This window comes from Castor canadensis, chromosome 6, assembly GCF_047511655.1.
Source record: "Castor canadensis chromosome 6, mCasCan1.hap1v2, whole genome shotgun sequence".
Taxonomy (NCBI): Eukaryota; Metazoa; Chordata; class Mammalia; order Rodentia; family Castoridae; genus Castor; species Castor canadensis.
In genome coordinates, this window is record NC_133391.1 from 146,896,385 (window position 1) to 146,917,126 (window position 20,742).

The 20,742-nt window shown below is 38.7% G+C and overlaps 1 protein-coding gene across 4 annotated transcripts in view; it reads left to right on the forward strand.

Annotated features, from left to right (window-relative positions):
- Positions 1 to 20,742, forward strand: part of Prlr (prolactin receptor) — a 170,084-nt gene that overhangs the window by 118,935 nt on the left and 30,407 nt on the right. For all 4 annotated transcript variants that reach the window (XM_074077631.1, XM_074077630.1, XM_020170470.2 and 1 more), the window contains one exon: positions 10,897 to 10,958. The gene's annotated coding sequence lies outside the window, so the exon portion shown is untranslated. The remainder of the gene's footprint in view (positions 1 to 10,896; positions 10,959 to 20,742) is intronic.

Below are 20,742 nucleotides of genomic sequence, written 5' to 3' on the forward strand. Positions count from 1 at the left end.
GCCTGAGAGTTGTGTTTAGTAAATGGCCAGTTATCTCTGGTATCGAATTTCTCACCAAATACTTGATGGATAAGTTAAGTGAGGAGGAGAAGATGAGATTACTTATCAAAGGTGGATGTGGATAAAACACCTCCTCGTTCATCACTTCTTCTTCCAAAAGGACGGATGAACATGAAACAAATAGGTATTATCATTTTTGCAAGGGCTGTCAGAGTGGCTCAAGTGGTAGAGCACATGCCCAGCAAGCGTGAGGCTCCAGTATAAGGCCCTGAGTTCAAACCTCAGTACTACCAAAAAATATTATATTTACATATATATATTTGCAAGTAAGTATGGGAAATAACCAACCAATATAAATTTTTCCTTTTTTAGTTAACTTATATTAATTGTACAAAATATTGGGATTCATTGTTATATTTTCATATATACATATTATATACCTTGATCTTTTGCCCCCCGTCAGTTTCCCTCTCTTATCCTCCTCTCCTCCTTTCTCTGATCTCCAGTCTCTTCTCTAAAACAAATTGGTATATTTTAAATATCTTCGTAGCAATATCATTTATGTTTCATAAGTTTCATCTGTTTAAAACGTGGATTTTAGTATATTTACGGTGTTACTTAACTGTCACCATAATCTAATTTTAGGACATATCACCACTTTAAGAAGTACACATTAGAATTCACTCCTCATTCTCCTTTCTTTCCCCATCCCCTTTCTCTATAACCCCTAGCCCCTGGCAATCACTAGTCCACTTTCTGTCTCTGTAAATGGTAGATGAGACTTTTCTGAACATTTCACATAAATGGAATTATGCTACATGTAGCCTTTTGTGTCTGGCTTCTTTCATTTAGGATAATGTCTTTGAAGTTCAATAATGTTTCAGTTGTTCATCTACCAGTTCTTCGTTGTGCTTTGTATTGCTGAAAAATATTCCATCTCAGAGATACACCATATTTTGTGTATTCATTCATTGGCTGATGGGCAGTACACTTAATTAAAAAGGCAAATTGTCATTATCTCTGTAATTTGCATTATATACCTTTTTTATTTCACTGTACATATGAGTTATGGCATCAGTTCTTGATCTTCACATCTTAGATTTAAGAATACTTACTATTGATAATTTAAAAAATGATTTCTGTTTAAGTTTGTGGAGAGTGGATGTTTTCAGGATAACCTAATAATAGTAGCATAATTAAGGTCATGACGTTTATATTTGTGGTTTTCAGCTATCTTAATAGCATTGTCTGCATTTAAGACTCTTCACTCTTCCCTTCTAATAAGATAGCTTTATGATGTATAGAGGTTCTCATTTTTGTTTTTGCTTTGTTTTGTTTACTGACATGCACACAGAATACAACACCTGCTTTTGTGTACTGACACATTCACAGCTGAGTTTGAGGCCAGGCTCCATCTGTCTCTAGGGTCTAGTAGCCATACAGTACTACCAACAAGTGTCATCTTTGCCTTCTCACTGCTTCTGGCTCAGAATAAATGAGGAGGTATGAAAGAGGATGCACAGAGATAAAAGAGGGTTCTATAGTTCTCAAAATTCACTTGGAATCTATATTCAGGGAGTTCTTGCACAAGGTGACAAATCTTTCATGCCCATTATTCACACATGGGAAACAGTGGCCAAATAGAGGCTTTGGAAGCCTGGCACGGCACTGCTACTTCTTGTCTTTGGGGCATTGAGCAAGTACTGAGCCTGTCTTCTCTTGTTCTCATCAGCAAGTGAAGAGCATAATGGTTTTTATCTCCTAGAGATGCGTCGAGGTTCCCATAATGCCTGACACACAACAAAAGTGCAATCAATGTTAGCTGTTGATATCTTTAGCAGGTATTAATTACTTCCTATTTCTTGGATACTGTGCATCAATCCTCAAAACAATACCAAGAAGTAGCCATGTGCATTCCCACTCTACAGATGAGAAACTGAGACTCAAGGAACTTACATGCCTTTCTGAAGGTCACATGACTAGAAAATGGTACAAGCTATATTTATATCCCTTCAGTCTGATTCAAAATGTTACATGCATCCATTGAACCATGCTGCCTATATGCAATGAATCAAGTTGACCAACATTCTTTATACTGGGATACAGCTACAATAATAGGTACAAAAAAATAAGTCTTTTAAATTGTACTAAAAAATGATTAATTGATGCAATTGGACCACTATGGGAAAAGGTGTCACCAAAACCTATGAGAGGGAAACAGAGATGAAAACCTGGGATAAAGCTGGTAAAACAAATCTGGGGCTCAAAAACATCAAAATAAAGTAAATTATTGATCCAATGCTCTATCTTCCCATTTCTGGATAACTAGACCCCTGGTTTATGGGGATAAGAAAAACTGTCCGTAGCATTCACAGGCAAAAAAAACAATGATTCATTTTCCATCAGTTGAGGAATTAATCTGTTGTGTCCATGTTGAGTGAGATTTCATTTCTCAATTTAGTGGTTTAACATGCTACCATTACCACTCACCAACAGCACTTTTAAATTAGCCTTGAAAATGAAAGAATAAACAAAAGAACAGTTTATCATGCTACAAGTTCAAATGCCCTTTAAAAAGGCAACATTAGATATTGACACAAACAACTAGACCAAAAAACAGAAGTCAGCACTGACACATGCTACTAATTTGCCACTCTGTAAGGGTCATTAGCTGTGTTGCCCCAAGAGGGAGAAAACAGTTCAAGAGCCAGAGACAAATGGTATTTAGAAGGTCCGCAATGGGGCTGAAGTAACAGGAAAATGAAAACAGATCTTGCTGCTAATGCTCCCCTTGAAACAGTCTCCTTGATTATATAGTTAAAGAAGGAACAATTTGGGCTACTAATCCTAAATAACCCTAAACCTTGGATACTAAGACCAGGAAATGTTTATTCTTTTACATTTCTTGGTAAAAAAGATATTCTCAGTTCAGATCAACATGAGCACAACAATCTGCGTTTTTAATTAGAACAATGTTCTTTCCCCACTTACAGTATTAGTGACTTCCAATGCTTAAAAAACTTCATAAACCCCTTCATAAAGGGTTAGTAAGCAAAACAGGTAACATTTTAAGAATGTTCTTAATATTGCAATCAATTGGGGATTATTTTTTTCAAAGTTAGATACTTTTGGGGGGTTGAATCCAGGGCCTCACACATGCTTAAGCAGGTGTTTAATCACTGAGCTGTACCCCCAGCCTCTGGGGATTATTCTTGTAAAACTATTCCTTGAGTATTTTAGAAAACGTCTTTTCATCACTTGGAGGATGTTTTTTATTGCTGGTTTCCTACCACTTAAAGATAGTAGTGTAACCCTAGTTTGTAAATGCCCCTCACTGTCTCTGAGAAGTTGGACTTACACTTGTGGCCTCTGAGCTAAAATAAATAGAAAGCCCTTTCATTCAGGTCCACTGCTGGTCACTACCTCATCCTTCATCCTTATGCCCGTCCTTATGGTTCCTCTGGTCATGACCAATTTCTGCAAGATCACATTCATGTTGCAATTATTCCCTGGACTGGAACAACTCCCATATTGTAATGTGATATTGTTTTGGTGCTCTTGCTCATAAAATCCTACTCTAAATTCTAATATGCCCTGCTGGCCAATCAAGGACACCTGGACTTTGCTTCCTTTTAAATTATAAATAGTACTCTTTATTTACTTTGTACTCATTCCCAAAAAGATTTGAAGTAACCACTTCCAATATGACCCTGCTAATAACCAGTACTGTGACTTTGGGCAGGTTATAACAATAACAAAACTTTTAGCTTTTCCATTTCAAAACACTTCTATCTACCTTCTCTTTAACTAGTTACTATCCTCAGAGAATACCAACTGGCCAACATGCTTCTGATAAACCTAGCAGATGGGAAACATGCTAGAAAATGAAGACATCAGACAAAAGCAAATGCAGCCATTGATCTATTGACAGGCAGGATTTAAGTTTCAATGTGATCTTCCAACTGTGGTTTCAACTCTGGTTTCCAGAGAAGTTCCTATCCTGAATGTTTGTCAAGAATAGAGAAGGGAGTGTCGAGCCAGGCAAGTCTGTGATCCCAGCACTTGGAGACTAAAGCAGAAGGATCCCAAGTTCAAGGCCAGCCTGGGCTACATAGTGAGATGACCCTATTGGGGAAAAAAAGAGGTGGAAAACAAATATGCTGAACATGGTGGCTCATGCCTGTAACCCAGCACTTGGGACACTAAAGTAGGAGGATCATGAGTTGGAGGCCAGTCCATAGTGAGAAGAGACCCTGCCTCAAAAGGTGGTGGGAAAGCAGGAGAGAGAGAGAGAGAGAGAGAGAGAGAGAGAGAGAGAAAGAGAGAGAGAGAGAGAGGCAGAGAGGTCAGAAATGCCAAAGCAGGAGTTTGGCATAGGTACTCTGTCAAAGATCTATACAAAGAACTTCTTGGAAAGAAATGAATTAAGGAATTTTCCCCAGTAGATTATTGCAGAAATACCTAAACTCTGGAGCAGAAGTTATAACCACAGATTAAATTATAAATCTCCAACCTCCTAGAATCAAAGCAGTTCAGAATTAAAAGTCCCCTTACTGGACTCACAGCCCCAACCCAATTTGCTAACCTTTATATGATTCCATGTGACCTCTGCATAATATCCACAGTGACAAGGAACATACTTTCTATTAGAGTGGTCCATTTGATCTTTGCCATAATAATCTTTAAAAAGTTATTCTGCCCCATAACATGACGCCTTTGTTCTATCTCTGCCCAGTAATGGGTAAGTGGGATGTCTAGTGAACTACTCCATTTACGTTTATTGAACCCAAATCTGCTTCCATGTAATTTCCACCTGTGTGAGGCTATATGGTTTGGATATGTACCAGGAAACTCATATATTCTACAGCTAATGTCCAATGCATCCATGTTGAGATGTAGGCAGTGAACCCTAATGAGAAGTGATTAGGTCTTGAGGGCTCTGCCCTTGTGAATTGGTTAAAACCATTATAATGGGAGAGATGAGTTTGTTATAATAGCAAGCTCTGCTCCTCTTTTCTCTCTTGCTCTGTGGCTTGCACCCTCACTCTCTCATTCATACCTGCTGTTTTGCACTTTCCCCTTTCACCATAAAGTGATAAAACAAGGCCCTCGTCAGCTGCGGAATACTTGACCTTTGGACTACTCAGTCTCCTGTACTATAAGAAATAAATTATTTCTCCTTATAAATTACCCAGTCTGTAGTATTCTGTTATAGCAACACAAAACATAACAAGAAAGAGGGTCTTTCTGCTTGTGCTTTTGCATATATTTTCTCAGCTATCACAGCCATTATGAATGATTCAGAACAACACACAAAGCTCCTAAGAAGTAACATGTTATCCTTCCAACTTTCAATTGTTCCTGTCTTTTACACTATCTATATGTCATCCCTTTCCTCTGACATCTACACCCAGCTTTCTTGTAACTCTAGAAGAAGGCAGAGGAATTCAGTTAAAAAAAAAAAAAGAGCAGAGGAATTTAACTCAAGCCCTGACAAGTTTTCACCTCTGCATCACAAATACTATGACTTACCTGATAGGATGGGAAAGTATAATTAAAGACTACAAGCGAATATTCATTATAAGCTGCAATGTACTATAAAGTAACCAAATACTTTAAAATTCAGTCCTAAAAACCCTCAAGCATCCTATAGTCCTGACTCCTTGTTTTATGTCAGAGTACAGTAAACAGAGAAGAAAATTTACTTCTCCAATGGCCATTCATGCGAAGATCCTTGGATACTATCCAACACATATCAGATGCTCAGCAACTATTGACTGAATAGACATATGAGTGAACAAATGAATGAGTGAATAATAACATTTTGAAGGTTCCCTCCAATTGTCATGTTTTTAATCATCTTAATTAGTTCTCTATTAAGGAGCTTAGTTCTTAAATGGGTTTATGAATATTAGATAAAATCATGTGTTAAAATGCTTAGAAGAGTGTCTGCCAGTCAATAAATGTTAACTAATTATTTTCTTTCTGGTTTTAGTCATTTTTCAAAATAAGATTATGTTGATGCTGTCAGGACTCACTAATCTGAAAATCACTTAGTAATTCAGTAATGAAAGGAATTCTGGAATTACAAAGGTATTATTTCTATTTGTCAATTCCTATCCTGTGCTGTTAACTGGCAACCCACACCTATCCCTTTTAGTTGGCACTCAGTAAGACACAAACAAAATCCTGGATTCTTTCACGTCCTCTCCTTGGCTGTGTTTACTTAGCCCCTAAACTTTGGGCCCTGTCTCCTATTCCCAGTTAACACTTGCCTGTTGGACCTAATGACTGAGTTATCTTTACCTTGTTTGACCCCTAGTGTTCTTGCTCTTTCTGTCACAATATCAATCCCAATCAAGACTTTGGAATTTCCCTTTGGTTCCCTTCACTCTTAGTGAGTCTATACTGAAAGAAGGCTTATTCTCATTCCTTTGACTCATGTTGGTACATTGGCTTCTGCCTTGTGTCAGACACTCTTCATATTGTAGCATCCAATTGATGTTCAATGCCTATAATGTAGAGGTAAGTCTACACTTCGTGTTTCTTTGTTTTAGGAACAGGGAAAATAGAACTTCACCAAGCATTGTCCTTTTTTCTTTTATCTTTGTGTTAACTTTACTAGTTTCCATTTCCTCCCTTCCCCTCTCCGTTTTCATCTATTGCCTCTGGTCTCCAAGTTTCATGGTGTTCACATTCAGTCTACTCACCAAGAGTGATTCCCAAGTGCTGCATTGGATATACTTTCTCTTTTTCCTTTAAGGGCTTCATGTGTATATTTATCAATTGCCATATGTCATATGGATCCATTGCCAGAATGCTTGAAGTTTCTCTGAGATCTTTCAAGTATATCTGAAAATTTGTCAAAACTAAACTTGATCAAGTATTATATATTTGATATATTGTTAGAACATTTGTAAATGCCACAATGTACCCACACACAACAATTTAAATGAGACTAAACTTGAGCTAATGTCAATAAACAAGAAACAACACTGGTAAATTCATCAGTTAGAACTATACTGGCAGTTCTAGTGTGAATAAGAAATATTTATTATCTTATTAATTTCTGTCTTGACATGGATTTCTCTTTATAATCACCCCATCTTTTAATTGTTTATCAACCTCTACTCTATTCCAGAATGTAAATTACTTTAGAACATAGACTTAATCTGTTTGTATTCATAATTCTATTCTCAGCACCCAAAATAGTACTTGGCAAATAACAGGCACCAATCTGTGGAATATTGGAGGGATGGATGGATGGATGGATGGATGGGAAGCCAGATGGAGTTTTGATTGGACCACAGTCTTTGGTATTAAAGAGATCTCAGTTCAGGTTTTTGGTGATGCCACTTACCAGCTATGAGATTTCTCTGAATTTCAGTTTCTTCATCAAGAAAAAAGGGATAATAATAACTACCTACTCTGTAGAATCTGGGGGGAGAATTAATAATACACATAAGGTTCTTAACAAAGTATTGTGCATATTTTCAGAACTTAGTAATCATTGGATATTATGTCTATTATTTTCAATGAAGCTTTTCAAATGTTGAAACTTGTAAGAGGTAATTGAACTAATTTAATATGACTAGTAGTGATGACTGTACTGTAGACAAATTAGTTCAGTTAATCTGTCAGCAAGATTTTTACTTAGTCAAGTTGACAAAAAATGTACTGGTAACACTCACTGTATTTAAGGAACTATACTAAGCTTTCAATAGTGAATAGGTTGGAAAGATAGGCATGACAAGCTCGTTCCCTCCAGAACATAAAATCTAGAAGACTCTGTATGCAGTGCTGTGCCTTATGCATAATATAAGGCATTATTACCTCACATCTCATCCAACCTGCTCTCCATACTCTGCAGAAAATTGTTCTACAATACTCAGCCTCTGCTTTAAGCCTTACAATGACAAGACACCCATCCAATTCATAAAACAGCTCATTCTACTGAGGAAATCATCATTAGAAAGATCTGTCTTAAAATTAGCACACATCTCCTTTCCTATGATTTCTTTACACATTGACTCAACTTCTGCCTTCTGAACAAACCTGGAATAATCCATTTTTTCCATTAGTATCAGAGGTCAGCAAAGAAAGGGTGGCCTGAAGATACAGCCCACCATTTGTTTTTAAAACTGAAGATTTAATGGATCATAGCCAAGCCTATTTGTTTTCATATTGCTTATGGTTGCTTTTGTACTGTAATAACAGAGTACTCACAACAGAAAGCTTGTGACCCACAAAGCTAAAAACATTTACTATTCAGCTTTTAGGGGAAAAAAAAAGAACTTTTTCGACTTTTGTTCTACATGGCACAACTCAAAAACAACTAACATGTCTCCTCTTAAAGTGAAAAGCAAGGGATTAAGCAAAGGACTTCAGGTGGCAGCTAATGGAAGCACAATTAAGTAACACTTTCACCTCCCTGTGCTTAACGGCATACTTAGAGTAATGCAGCTGGATTGGCCTTTGACACATAATACTCGAATATGTAAAGGACTAGATCTCTGATATTTTTCACCAGGAGTTCCTATTATGTCTCCCCACCCTGCGTTGGTATAGACTATTATTAAAAAGTATGCAAAAACTTTACATCTTTCTTGCTTGTCCAAAGCATTTACTTTAGGACTATCTCAATCAGGATCAAACAGGAAAAGGATGGTATACACAGTCAGGATTTTTAAGTGAATGTAATGAGGAGACTACCTACCTTTAAGCAAGGTTGAGAGAATAAGAGAATTTATCACCACCACCACCACCCCTGCATAGAGCGGAATGGAGAGGGCCAAATTTTGCTGGGACTCAGTGACAGTTGGAGTGAAGGAAGAGGAACTGTTCAACTAAAGATGTGTTGAGAGAGACACAGCTGCTGCTAGAACCAAGCTACAAGGAATGCAGATATACCTGTCTCCAATCCTCTGCCTACCATGGGTGGATCCCTACTTGAAACTGAGAGCAATAGAGCCATAGGAGGACTCAGACCCATAGAACACAATGTGGGTAAAGAATAGGTGTGGGAGCCAGGGCAGCAAATGACCAGGGCTGAGTGGTGTGCCAGGCACTTAATACACGCTGAATGAATAATAGATGAGTAAATGATGGGAGCCCACAGCCAAGCACTCAATCTTCATTGAACTGCAGAAACTGTGATCCCCTTTATACCCTCCTGCTCCAAGGCCCTCTTTACGGCTGCCCAGTATTCCAGACTCCACTCCCATGCAGCCCTTGTCCTGTGCCCCACTCCCTTTAGCCCCTTCCCTAACCTCTTCTAACTCCTCAGGGTTTCCGTCAAAAGTGTAAAAAGAGTCTGGATTTTATTTGGTGCTAACAGAGAGGAACAGGAATTGTTCTAAACAGAGCTAGATATTATCAAAGAAAGAACTAAAATAATTCCCAGAATCTGAAATGCATTCTAGAATATTCAGAGTTTTAAAAATGAAAAATTTGGTGTCATTGCACCCTGTGGGGAAAAATTGGTGGTTTCTAGGAAGCCTGCCCCAGACATCTATGTCACAAGCCCTAGATTCACCAGACACCTCATTACCAAATGCCATGTGGTGGTACATCTTATGTTCAAATGACCCTTATCACATCGTAGGCTTTCATTGAAAAGACATTTGGGTTCCCAATTCATTATGCCAGAGCAGCGATGTTGACAAAGTGATGAGTGTATGTAAGAGAATCTCAGTTCATAAAGCAACTGGTAGCTGTCACAGCTTCCTGCCAGTCACTTCCTCCCCCATTAGTTGAGTCAAATGGAGACACTCAGCACTGGCTTCCTCAGGGGATAATTCTTAGGATTCTGGATTTTGAATACTTACAAAATGATTTGAAAACCTTACTTGGTTGATTTCTCTAATTAGATTGTTTGCTTCTATACAGAGTATGCAAGACTAAGTTAGGCACTATATTAGGAATTGCTTTCCATACATAAGAGCCAGTTTTAAAAAGTAGTTGTAGACACATATGATTCTGCTTTGTATTCAAGTCCTGAAATCATTTTTCTCTAAATTCAGATAAGTACCTCCAGCAGTTATGCCCTCATATCCCATGGGCCCAGGCCAGTCAGTCCCCAGAGTTTAAAAATTTTTACACAAAACCTACAGTCAAAAATACTAGCAGTACAAGGTAGCAGTTATGATTCCTGATGGGTAGAGCCCACATGATGTAAACCTATATCCCACAGCCCCACACCCCAGTGAACAACCCTGCCTCATGAAAAGTTACTCACTCTTTGAAAAGCATTCTCCTGCAAATGCACATATGAACCATTGACAAAGAATCACACTTGAACTTCAAATTAAAGTGGTTAAAGTTCCAATTCAGCTATAGCTATGTCAAGATTAGTCAATAATTCCATTCAAGGACTCCAGTATCAAATTTCATTCAATCTAATCCCAAGTAGGATGACTGGAAAAACTTGAGTCAGATCTATAGATTAGATAACAATACTGGATCAATATTAATTTTCTGATTTTAATTGCACTGTGTTTATGTTAGAGAATGTTTTCTTCTTATGAAAACAAAATGACATAATTAGGAACAAAGGCAACATCATGACTGTGACTTATTCTCAGATGATTTGGAAAAATAATGATTTTGTATACAGATAAGAAAGAGGATAATAAATAAAATATGACAAAATATTAACAATTACTGTATCTGGATGAAGGGTACATGGGATTTTGTCACTATTTTTGCAACATTTTTATAATATTGATGTTAATTCATAAAGAAGTTGCCAAAAAACTAATTCCAGAAAAAGAGAGCTGTTGTATGACTTTCAGTGTCATGACAGTGTTCAGCCATGCTAAGTGCTATACAGGGAGCCAGAAACGACATCTTTTGCTTTGTCATATTTGAGCTAAAATGAGTCATTTTCCCTTTCAGCTAAAGAGCTCTTCTATTCATGGAGGTGAATACTTAGGATGCTGTGCACATGAACCCTGAAGGTAAGGAGCACCTAACCCTGTGCCCTTCTGTCTCACCTCCCATTGTCTATCTCATCCAGACAAAGGCAGGCACCCAACTATCTTGGTTCACAAAAACATCATCTCAAACCAGTCAATGTCCATTCTGTGGAATCCTGGTATCCTCAAAGACCCTTTGCAACCTCCCCAGCCAGTGCAGTGCAGGAGACCTGATGCTCATCTCCTTCTCTGTTTTTCTCAAAGCAAAAACTAAAGCTATTAGTAGTTGATCTCTCCTAGCGGTACAATTAGAAGAGATTTTTATTTTCTCCTTATAGTTTTTTGTACTTGAGAGATTTTTGACAATGACTCTTACTTTTATTATCAGAAAGAGAAATGTTGTGTTTGCTTTTATTTTCCTAAGCAGCTCTACACAAACTCTGTCACAGTTTTCTGGAACCCCTTCTAGGTCTCCCTAATGGACACTGCTGCATACCTGCACTCTTGCAGGTTATATGGCAAGAGTCATATACAACAGGCTCTGGTTCTTCCCCATATCCTAACAACAAGGAAATCCTAGGAGACAGAACTGGCTGTCAAATAGATCATGAAGTGTTAAGATTCCACTTTATGCATAGAGAAACCTAGTCCCATGTCTTGCCTCTGTATATGTATTGTATTCAAATGAGGTCAGGAGCCCTTGAGGAGACTTGACATGTGTAATTCTGAGGCTGCACTCTCTCTTTCAGGGAAAGGAACAAACTCATGAAGATAGGGAACTGACTAGGTTATTGGTTGAAGAAAATTCTAGATTTCTAGAATTTCCTAGATTTCTTTGGGGCCCCTCATGGTGTGTATTAGTCTTCCAATAATAAAAACATTAGCCCTTTGAAAGACGTCTGCCACTTAACTGTCAAGAACCAAGTCTGATCTTTCCCTCTGAAACAGAGTTTCTCAAACACTATTGAGATATTCTGGGTCAAAAATTCTCTGTCATTGGAGGATTCTGTGTATTGAAGGACACTCAACAGCATCTCTATCTCTCCCCAGTAAATACCAGTAGGACACCACCCTAACCCCAGTTTTATTAGCCATTACCTAAAGTTCTAGGAAAGACAAAATTCTCCACTTTCAGTAGTGAAAATGATGTTTCCAGACATTGCCAAATCTCCCCTGGGTGGAACAAAATCGCCCTTATCAAGAACGATTGAGAAGTCTCAATCACAGCAGGAACTTTGATTTTTCATGCAAATGAACTAAAATTTATAATGTTGATAGTAAACATTAGTAAATATCTGCAGGAAGGATGTCTTAAGTCATCCAAATGCTTGCAGTGCAACAGGACCTTGTGTGAAAGCCCCATCCTGGAATATCTGGGAATATCAGAACTGGTGAGTCAATGCAGCCAGACTGAGTTTCTTCCTCTTTTCCAGACTTCTGCCCCTTGACACCAAATGCTCCATGCTACTTTTTTGAAGGAAAGACAAATGAGAAAGAAGAGGGTTCTGTTGACTATCCTGTGGTAGCAGACTTCTTTCCCAAGGAAGTAGAAGAGGTTCAGAAAGCACTGTAGTCTGAACTGTCACAAAACACAAGGGATATTTGGCTACTCTTTTTATTTTACTTCTGTATGTACTTATTTATTGATTACATGCTTGTGCAAAACATTCTGGACATCATCTCCAATGTACTTGATAAAATTTGACATTTGTAAAACAGAAAGACATCCATTCTTGGCAGCAGCTTAACTAGAAATCGTTTTTTGTACTCCCTAAATAGTGGAGAGCAGGAAGGGGGTGGTATCAAGTGGGAAACCAAGGCATGAGAGCTGGTGTTTGCTCTTCCTGCTCATTGCCACAAGCCCCTTGAGGGCTTTTTATGCCTCTGCTTGACCTCCTTCCATGGCATATCCCCTCCATTATCCTCCACCCTTTAGCCAACATGGTGTTTAGTTTGCAAAGATGCTTCTGATGCCAATGGGTATCTATAAAAACACAGGCAGGAACTTGAATGCAGTTATGAAGCTGGCCAAGAGACACAGAAACACAGCCCAGTTTCAGGGTGAAAAGAACACACAGAAACCAATGTTTATAAAAGAATGCAGTGAAAGAAAACTCCCCCAAAAGGAAGTTTATAATTAAAAGTAAAATTGCAATTACTGTCCAAGACTCTACCCAAAGCCACAGTCCATTGTGTGGCCTATAAGCTTGTTTCTGGCCTCTGACTTAAAAATTTCCAACCTTGTCCTAGTGGTAATGATCACTCCCTGGCATTTCCGCCCCAGGCTAGAACAAAACACCACTTTACCTGGCACCCCAAATTCTTTTGCAAGAGCTCTGGCATCTTCTGGGCTCTGCCCATTGCCACTCTTCTACTGCCAGATCTTTTCCAGACTCCTGTCCATAAATTTCTGACCTTAGCTTTCCCCAGACTGCAAGAAACCAAAGGAGCTTAGCAGTAGCCCAGAGCACTAGGGGTTAGGAGGGAGAATATTCCATCCATCAGGTATGCTTTACTGTGCATCTAAAGCTCTTCCCCCATTATCTTTTCACCCACACTTGACTTCCAGAGTTCCTCAGTTTCTATCACTTGAACTAAAGTATGGTGTAGCTCAAAACCTGAAAACTGGGCTGGGGATGTAGCTCAGTGCTAGAGCACTTGCCTAGCATGAACAAAGTTTCATCCCCAGTACCAAAAAAAAAAAATCTGTACAGTTATATTAAAAATTCACTTCCTCAGCCATATTGAGTACATTTCAAATGTTCAATGACTGCATGTAGTTTAGTGGCCACCATATTAGATGGGGAATACTAGAACAATTTCATCATCACAGAGAGTTCTATTAGGCTGAGCTGGTCCTGCCAATGGAGAGTTCTGGAAAAGAGAGGCAACCTGACATTAAAAGTTTGGTAGGGAGGGATAGAGAAGAGTAGGAGAAGTAACAGAAATCCAAAGAGAACATGAAAAGGGGATAGAGACAAACTTCACATGCTTTATCAAGGGCCCATCCCTTACTGAGTGTGTATCTATCCTGTTACAAAGCTCCTAAAAATAACTAAATGACTGAGGCTATTTGTCAGGCCCATTTTCTCCATTGGCTGCCCTTAGCTTTGTGGGCTCCTTGTGAAGCAAGAGGAATCCTGAATCCTGAGAAAAGAAGAACCCAGAGCATTACTTACACGCAAAAGCAAGTAGGCTCCAAGCAAAAGGGAAATCACTGTTTTGGTGACACTGGGCAGTGGAACAGAACTCAAGAGTCCACTGAGAGGGCAAATTGGATGGCATACAGTTGTAATCCCAGCTAGTGGAGAAGTAGAGGTAAGAGGATCACAGTCCAAGGCCATCCAGGGAAAAAGTATAAGACCCTAGCTAAAAAAACAAACTAAATAATAAAAGAAGGGGTATGGCTTTAGTGGTAAAGCACTTGCTTATCAAGTGCAAGACTCTGAATCCAGTCCCAAGTACCACAAAACAAGTTCACTCTTAGAACTGGGACTTTCCAAATCAAAAACATTGAAGAAAAAAGGAACATCTACTCCATTGGGAATTAGACCTCCATGCAGACAATCTGAGGAACATGGAGGGTTTCTAAGACAATTCCTATTCCTTACTGATGACAGTGAAAAAGCAAATTGTTATAATTGCTGATGATAGTGATTCATGCTTGTGGAGTACTTTGCAGTCATGCAGAGCACTTTCACAATCATCCACCTCATCTTCACAATAATCAGCTGAGGGAAGTAGGGCAGATATGACCCCCTTTTCTTTATACAAGAAAAAAACATGCTAGAAAGAGAAGGAGACATACCAAAGTCAATAAGGCCAGTAAATGGCAGAACAAGCCATCTATTCTGTCTACATCCCACATAACCTCTCTAAAGAGACAGGGGTTACTTAGTACCTATCCAGGCCCCTGAGTGTGTCAACATCAAACTGTGGGACCTTTCCTCAGATCATGCTCCAAACTCAGTTCATGTCCAGTGCCAAGTCAACAACAAAACATGGTAGTCTCATGGACTCTGTCTTACAAAATGATTAATGCAATTGCTGAGCCAGAAGGCAAAGGGATTCACCACTAGAAAGCTATGTAACTTTTTCAGAGGCCCTTCCCTACAAAAAAAAAAAAATGCTGGGAAAGGTGAAACAATAGTACTTATGGAACTTTGAACACCAGATCTACTGAATCTGTTTTCCTGTGCAAAAGACACAGGGAGATGTTGCTTCCCAGCTCTCAAAACACTCACTCTGCAGTGGGGGACTCTTAACATGACAATGGATTTTTTTTATCTTCTAGAAAAAGGATCCAGAAAATTGAATCAAATCTGTCCGTTTATAAGACTTTCAATAGTCTATGGTCAAGCATTCATTACTTATTCTCAACCTTGAAAGAACTCACAATGTATGGAAGTCTTTTACATGCTTAACTACACAGCAGATCAGATTCTATTATTTTCCTTTGACATAGCATGTGCATAAATAAGTATATGCAAAGTAATTATTAGACTTTATTTTTAACGAACTCTAACACTAAATCAGCCACTGTCCTGAAAACTGAAAAGAAAAAAATCAAAAGGATACTCAGACAAAGCAATATTGAAGATAACAAAGATAAAATAATCACTTTAAATGTTGAGCAGTAAAGCAACACCCCCGTCAACACGCTTCTTTCCTTCTCTTTGTAACAATAACCTATTGCTTCTGAGTCAACATCTTCCTTTCCCTAAGTCTAAGCCACTAGATATGAAAATTAGACAACAGAGCTATCTATGCCCCCAAGGCAAATGGGCCATGCAGGGTTGCTTTGCTCTGGGCACTCTACTTCTTCCCAGAGCTGAAGAAACAGAGACTCCAATCCTCCCTCTTGTGTCCTGCTGTGCCCCAGGCCTCAAATAGGATGCTTTGATCTACAAGCCATAGCATGCCTGGCTAAAGGTGGATTAAACACTCACCTAAGAAGTTCTGAGAAAACTGGTTCCAGGTTTGATTTAGCAGCTCAAGATATCTCCAAGGAGCCAGACCCTTTTCCATTAGGAGAAGTCTCTTATTTCATTAAGGAGGAAAAGCTTTCCCAGCAGCCCCCAGAAAACTTCTACTGTACCTCAGTGGCCAGAACTAAATGGTCAATCACAGACAAAAGGTGAATAAGTTTATCATGGTTAGCTTAGACTGGCACTTCTTCATCTTCTTGGGCTGGACATCTGATGCCTGACAAAACTGGACTCAATGCAAAAACAAATGGAGAAATAATTCTTGAAGAAGCAACCAGCAGTGTCTGCCAGACTCAGTGATGCACAAAGCTGTGTTGTGAAAGGAAGAGAGGCTCTCTATTCCTTGTCTCCAAGGCAGCCTCTCCAGGGAAGCCCCCTCACTTACTTGACTAGGTCAAATCTTGCTGGTGTTGGCTGTCATGGCACCTACAAAGCTTGTTCTCAGTGTTAGGAAAAATGCTGCTCACAAGAAAGCTCATGAGAAAAGTCTCATGTCCATAGAGCAAAGTTTAATGGCAGGCCCAAACTGCCAGGCTGGCCGGGGAAAGATGGCGCAGCAGCGAATCTGGGCCAGGCGTGGCTTTTACAGAAGAGGAAGGTTAAGGAAGTTAGCACATGTGCAGGAGTCTCTGGTAGGGGTGGGGCTGACTTAGAGCACAGGAATTTCTGTTAAGGGTGGGGCTGTCCTTGGGAGTTTCTCAAGTGAAGTCTGAGGATAAAATGGCTGCCAATTTATAAATGGTGACATTATTGTTCTATTACTCAGTACTTGTGTTATTTATGTTTAAGTGCTTACTAGATTCTCTCTGCATCAGGCCATAAGTACAAACTGGGTTATTTCAGCACAACGTTGCATTCTCAGAGCCTGCACATACCTGTTGCATCAAAAGATGGATGGATGAATGGATGGACATTCTAGCCAATAATAAGCTATCCTGGCTATTTTCTGAAAATGTATTAGAAAGAGCTAAATCTTGGTTTCTCCCTCTTCTCTCCATTTTCACTCAGAGTCTGCAATGGGAATATTTACTGCCCTACTCCTAACCTCACTAAGGACCTTGGCCATTACCCCTCTAATTGAACAGGTAGATTTTCTGCTAACAGAGAGCTTCTGAGGAAAGCCGAGCAAAATGGATAGAAGGAAAACAAAGTGAATATAAGCCAGTAAGAGAGACAAGCAATTATGTTGATAGATAAGTAGCCCAGATGTTTTGAATGAAGAAGCAAGTTTGAAAGAACATCTTGTACTTGAGTGATAAAGGGTGACTCAATCAGGTAGAAACAGGATGTGCTTGTACAAGATGGACAAGTGAGAGTGAAGAAAGGAACTTTGGGACTGCTTGTAGCATTTAGGAAGTGGGAGATGATCAGACCTCATGCCTTCTAGGCTTTTTCTGTGCTCTTCCCCTTGTTACCACCCTTGGAACTCCCAGTTCCTCTTGCTTTGCATAACAAGGACCAAAAACCCTACTGAACTTACTAAATTCTTTAATAATATGACCCAACCCTTCTCAGAGGTCCTGAAAATAGAGCTTTTGCATGAAATTGTCTTTTACCCACTTGTCAGATAATGAGTGGAAAATAATGGCTGCCCGCCCCTGGGTATTTTAAATAAACCTCAAACAGACATAGTGAGGGAATTCGGAGAAGTAGGAGCAAATCTTAAAAACAAGTAGCCTGTGGGACAAGAACTGTTGAAATCTTTCACCATACCCAAAGACATGGGCACAGCCTCAGCTACACACAAGGACAACACATGGAGGTTGGCTGCCAGACAATGCTGACTATATTACCACAAACATAGGACTCATTTCTATATTCTATCCTATGGTTTTGCCCCAGTAAATGCCAGGTTTTCATAAGGGAATTGTTCTGTGGTGTTGACATTTTGATTGGAAATTTTCTTCTCAATTATAAAAGTAATAACTTTTGGTTTTAGTTAGGTATGTTAGTAATGGTCTGTTTTATATTATAAAGTAATCATTATTTATTTTAGAATCATCCTCCCATGGATCATCACTGCTACTAAGTATATGTACATTTACAGTTGTAGTTTTTGCAGATGCAAATGTTAACATTAGGATCAAACACATCTACTTCCTGTACCCAGTTCTTTCTACTCTTCACCTCTTTCTATGTCATTGAAATTTTATCACATTATATTAAGGGTTATATAATATTTCATTTTGTGCCTATTCCATGACCTAATTAAATAATCCTTTACAATCTGATATTTATATTGCTTTCTAATGTTCTGTTTTTATAATAGTACTAGGGAGAATCTCCTCATTTGGAATTGTTTTTGTACATCTCTCTTCATTTGGGATAAATTTCTGGAAATGTATTTTCTGATTCAAAATGTATTTACTATTCTTAAGATTTTAAATATGCATTATGAAAAGGTTATACCAATTTACATTCAAAAGACAAAGTGCTGGTCCCACTGGACCATCTGGCATTCATATACTTAATGGTACCATCCTGAAATCTCCCGTGATTGGGAAAGGAATGAAAAAAATCTTTTATATGAAAATACTTCAACAACTAAAAATTTTATTAAAACACACATCACCATTATTATCAATTTTTAAGCCACCCAAGATAAAGAAGGTACCTTCCTCAATCAAATATTCAGATGATTAATAGCCCTCTAAGAGTACAAAATCCTTACCTACTTTCTGCTACATGTAGCTGACACCCAATACATTTCACTTATTCAGAACCATTTACTGGGCATCCTGTATGTATGGAGCCTTATATTAAACATGAGCACCAAGAAACACACACACACTGCATTAATGAGCAGAATAGAGGGTTGCAGAGAGATAAATAAGTCAGATTAATTATCAGTGCTACTGTGAATAGGTCAGGGTCTGGGTGTTCTTTAGGCAGTGCATTCTCCAGCTTTGGAAAACACAAGTCCCTGCCTGAAGAAGGGAAAGCTGAAAGTGATGAGGAGGAGGAGGCAGCATGGCTTTCTGTTGGGTGACATTTGCCAATCTTTATTGCTTCTGAAACAATATGGAAACCTTACATTTTCCTAGTAGTTATATCCCTGCATAGAGAGAACCATCTATGGCAAGCAAAGACTTTAACAAGACAAATGATAGAAACACTAAGATCCATGAGGTATAATGGTTACTGTTTCTCTAGAAATCAGTTCAGAATTTTGGTGACTGAGATATGCAAGCTGGAGCTGACTGCAGAACTGCTTGGTACCACAGAAGGGATTTTAGAGAGGTAGGAGGGAAGATAAAGAGGCAAGGTATAGCAACTGCTATCAGGGGAGGAGTCTTAGAGGAGAAAACAGATGCCTAGTAAGGAGTTTTGCCAAGCATTTGATATGCGCTGTGCTCTAGGCTCCTCAACCCTGTCTAACCACAAAATCCTTGCTCTTGTTAATGCATGAAGTGACTCAGGGTTATGTAGATCCCATATGGGTGGAAGGTGAGAATGAAGGCTGCCTGCTAGAAGCTGTCACGTCTGGTTACTCATCCTTCCTTCTGCAAGCATTTAAGTGCTACTGTGTGCTCAGGACACTTGTGCTAAGCTGGAAACCCTTCATCTGAAGTGTGAACGATATGAAAGTGAACATGACCTGCTGTTCTTCCCATATTGATCCACTGGGGCCCTTAGAGTTCCATGAGCCTGGCACAGGTACCTACAGAGTTTTAAATAAAAGGTGAAGATTATAGTAAGATCTTTCAATGCATTCCAGAAATGCAGGTGGGACCTGCAGGTGTCGCTCAAGTGGTAGAGTGCCTATTTTACAAATGCAAAGCTCTGAATTCAAACCCAGTTCCACAAAAAAAAGAAAGAAATGCAGGTGACAGTCAGCCCCTTTGCTTAGATACACCTGTGAAAAGCATCCCAAGGTATGTTTTGTCTTGAAAATAAGTTGACCATTGATAGAACTTAGGGAATCAGCAAAACAGCAAACTTCCTTTCCAAGTTATATTGGCCCTGTAATATTAAAATTAATTTCTGTCTCTAAATCTGAGTTGAGAGCATGTGACTCAACAACAGGATCTCTGCCAGGCCAAGGATGTAAAATTATTACAGATAAACTACGAAGAGGAGTGTTCACAAAGATAAGAAAAATTTGACTAAATTTTAAATATTGACTACCCAATCTTTTTTTTTTTTTTGCTTTTCATGGGTTTCAAAGTAGTGTCTGGAAGACACACTATTTATTATATGCTATCCAAATAAGCCTACGTTATTATTGTAAAGTTAAAGCAGGTAGTCAAAAATGATTTATTGGGATGTGCCAGGCCATTGTCGTAGTAGACAAATATGTAGATGTTTGCACAAGCCCATTCTCTATTCTTTGGCCTGGGAAGCTTATCAACAAATTGGCATTTGGGACTCTGGTTTCTTCATAGAAATAAACATCATGGTGGGATTATTAAGAAATATAGAAAGGGAACCTTTTATAACAGTCAATAGCACTTGCCTTGAAAAATGTTAGGCATACTGTGTTTTTCTAAAGCATCCTATATTTTTCTAAGTGCCACTGTCTCACTTTTAGGTTGCACTGTTGCTTAAAGCTCACATATCAGCAACCTTAAACATCTGGAACATGTATGAACACCAGGAAGCAAGCCAAATAGGATTTTGGTCAAAATAGTTTCAACAAAACTCATTTATCTACAGGACTGGAAGGAAACTCCTTCAGTCCTCCCTAGAACTTAGTTATTCTCATTTTAACTTGCTTTCATTTTCTAAAATTTAGTTATTAAGTTTATGGTTCATAAGCCAGAAGAAACAGTAGAGTGGAAAGTTAGGTTTGCTAGAAGAGTGTTAACTAGCAAAGCAGAGGATTATTAGCTGTCAAA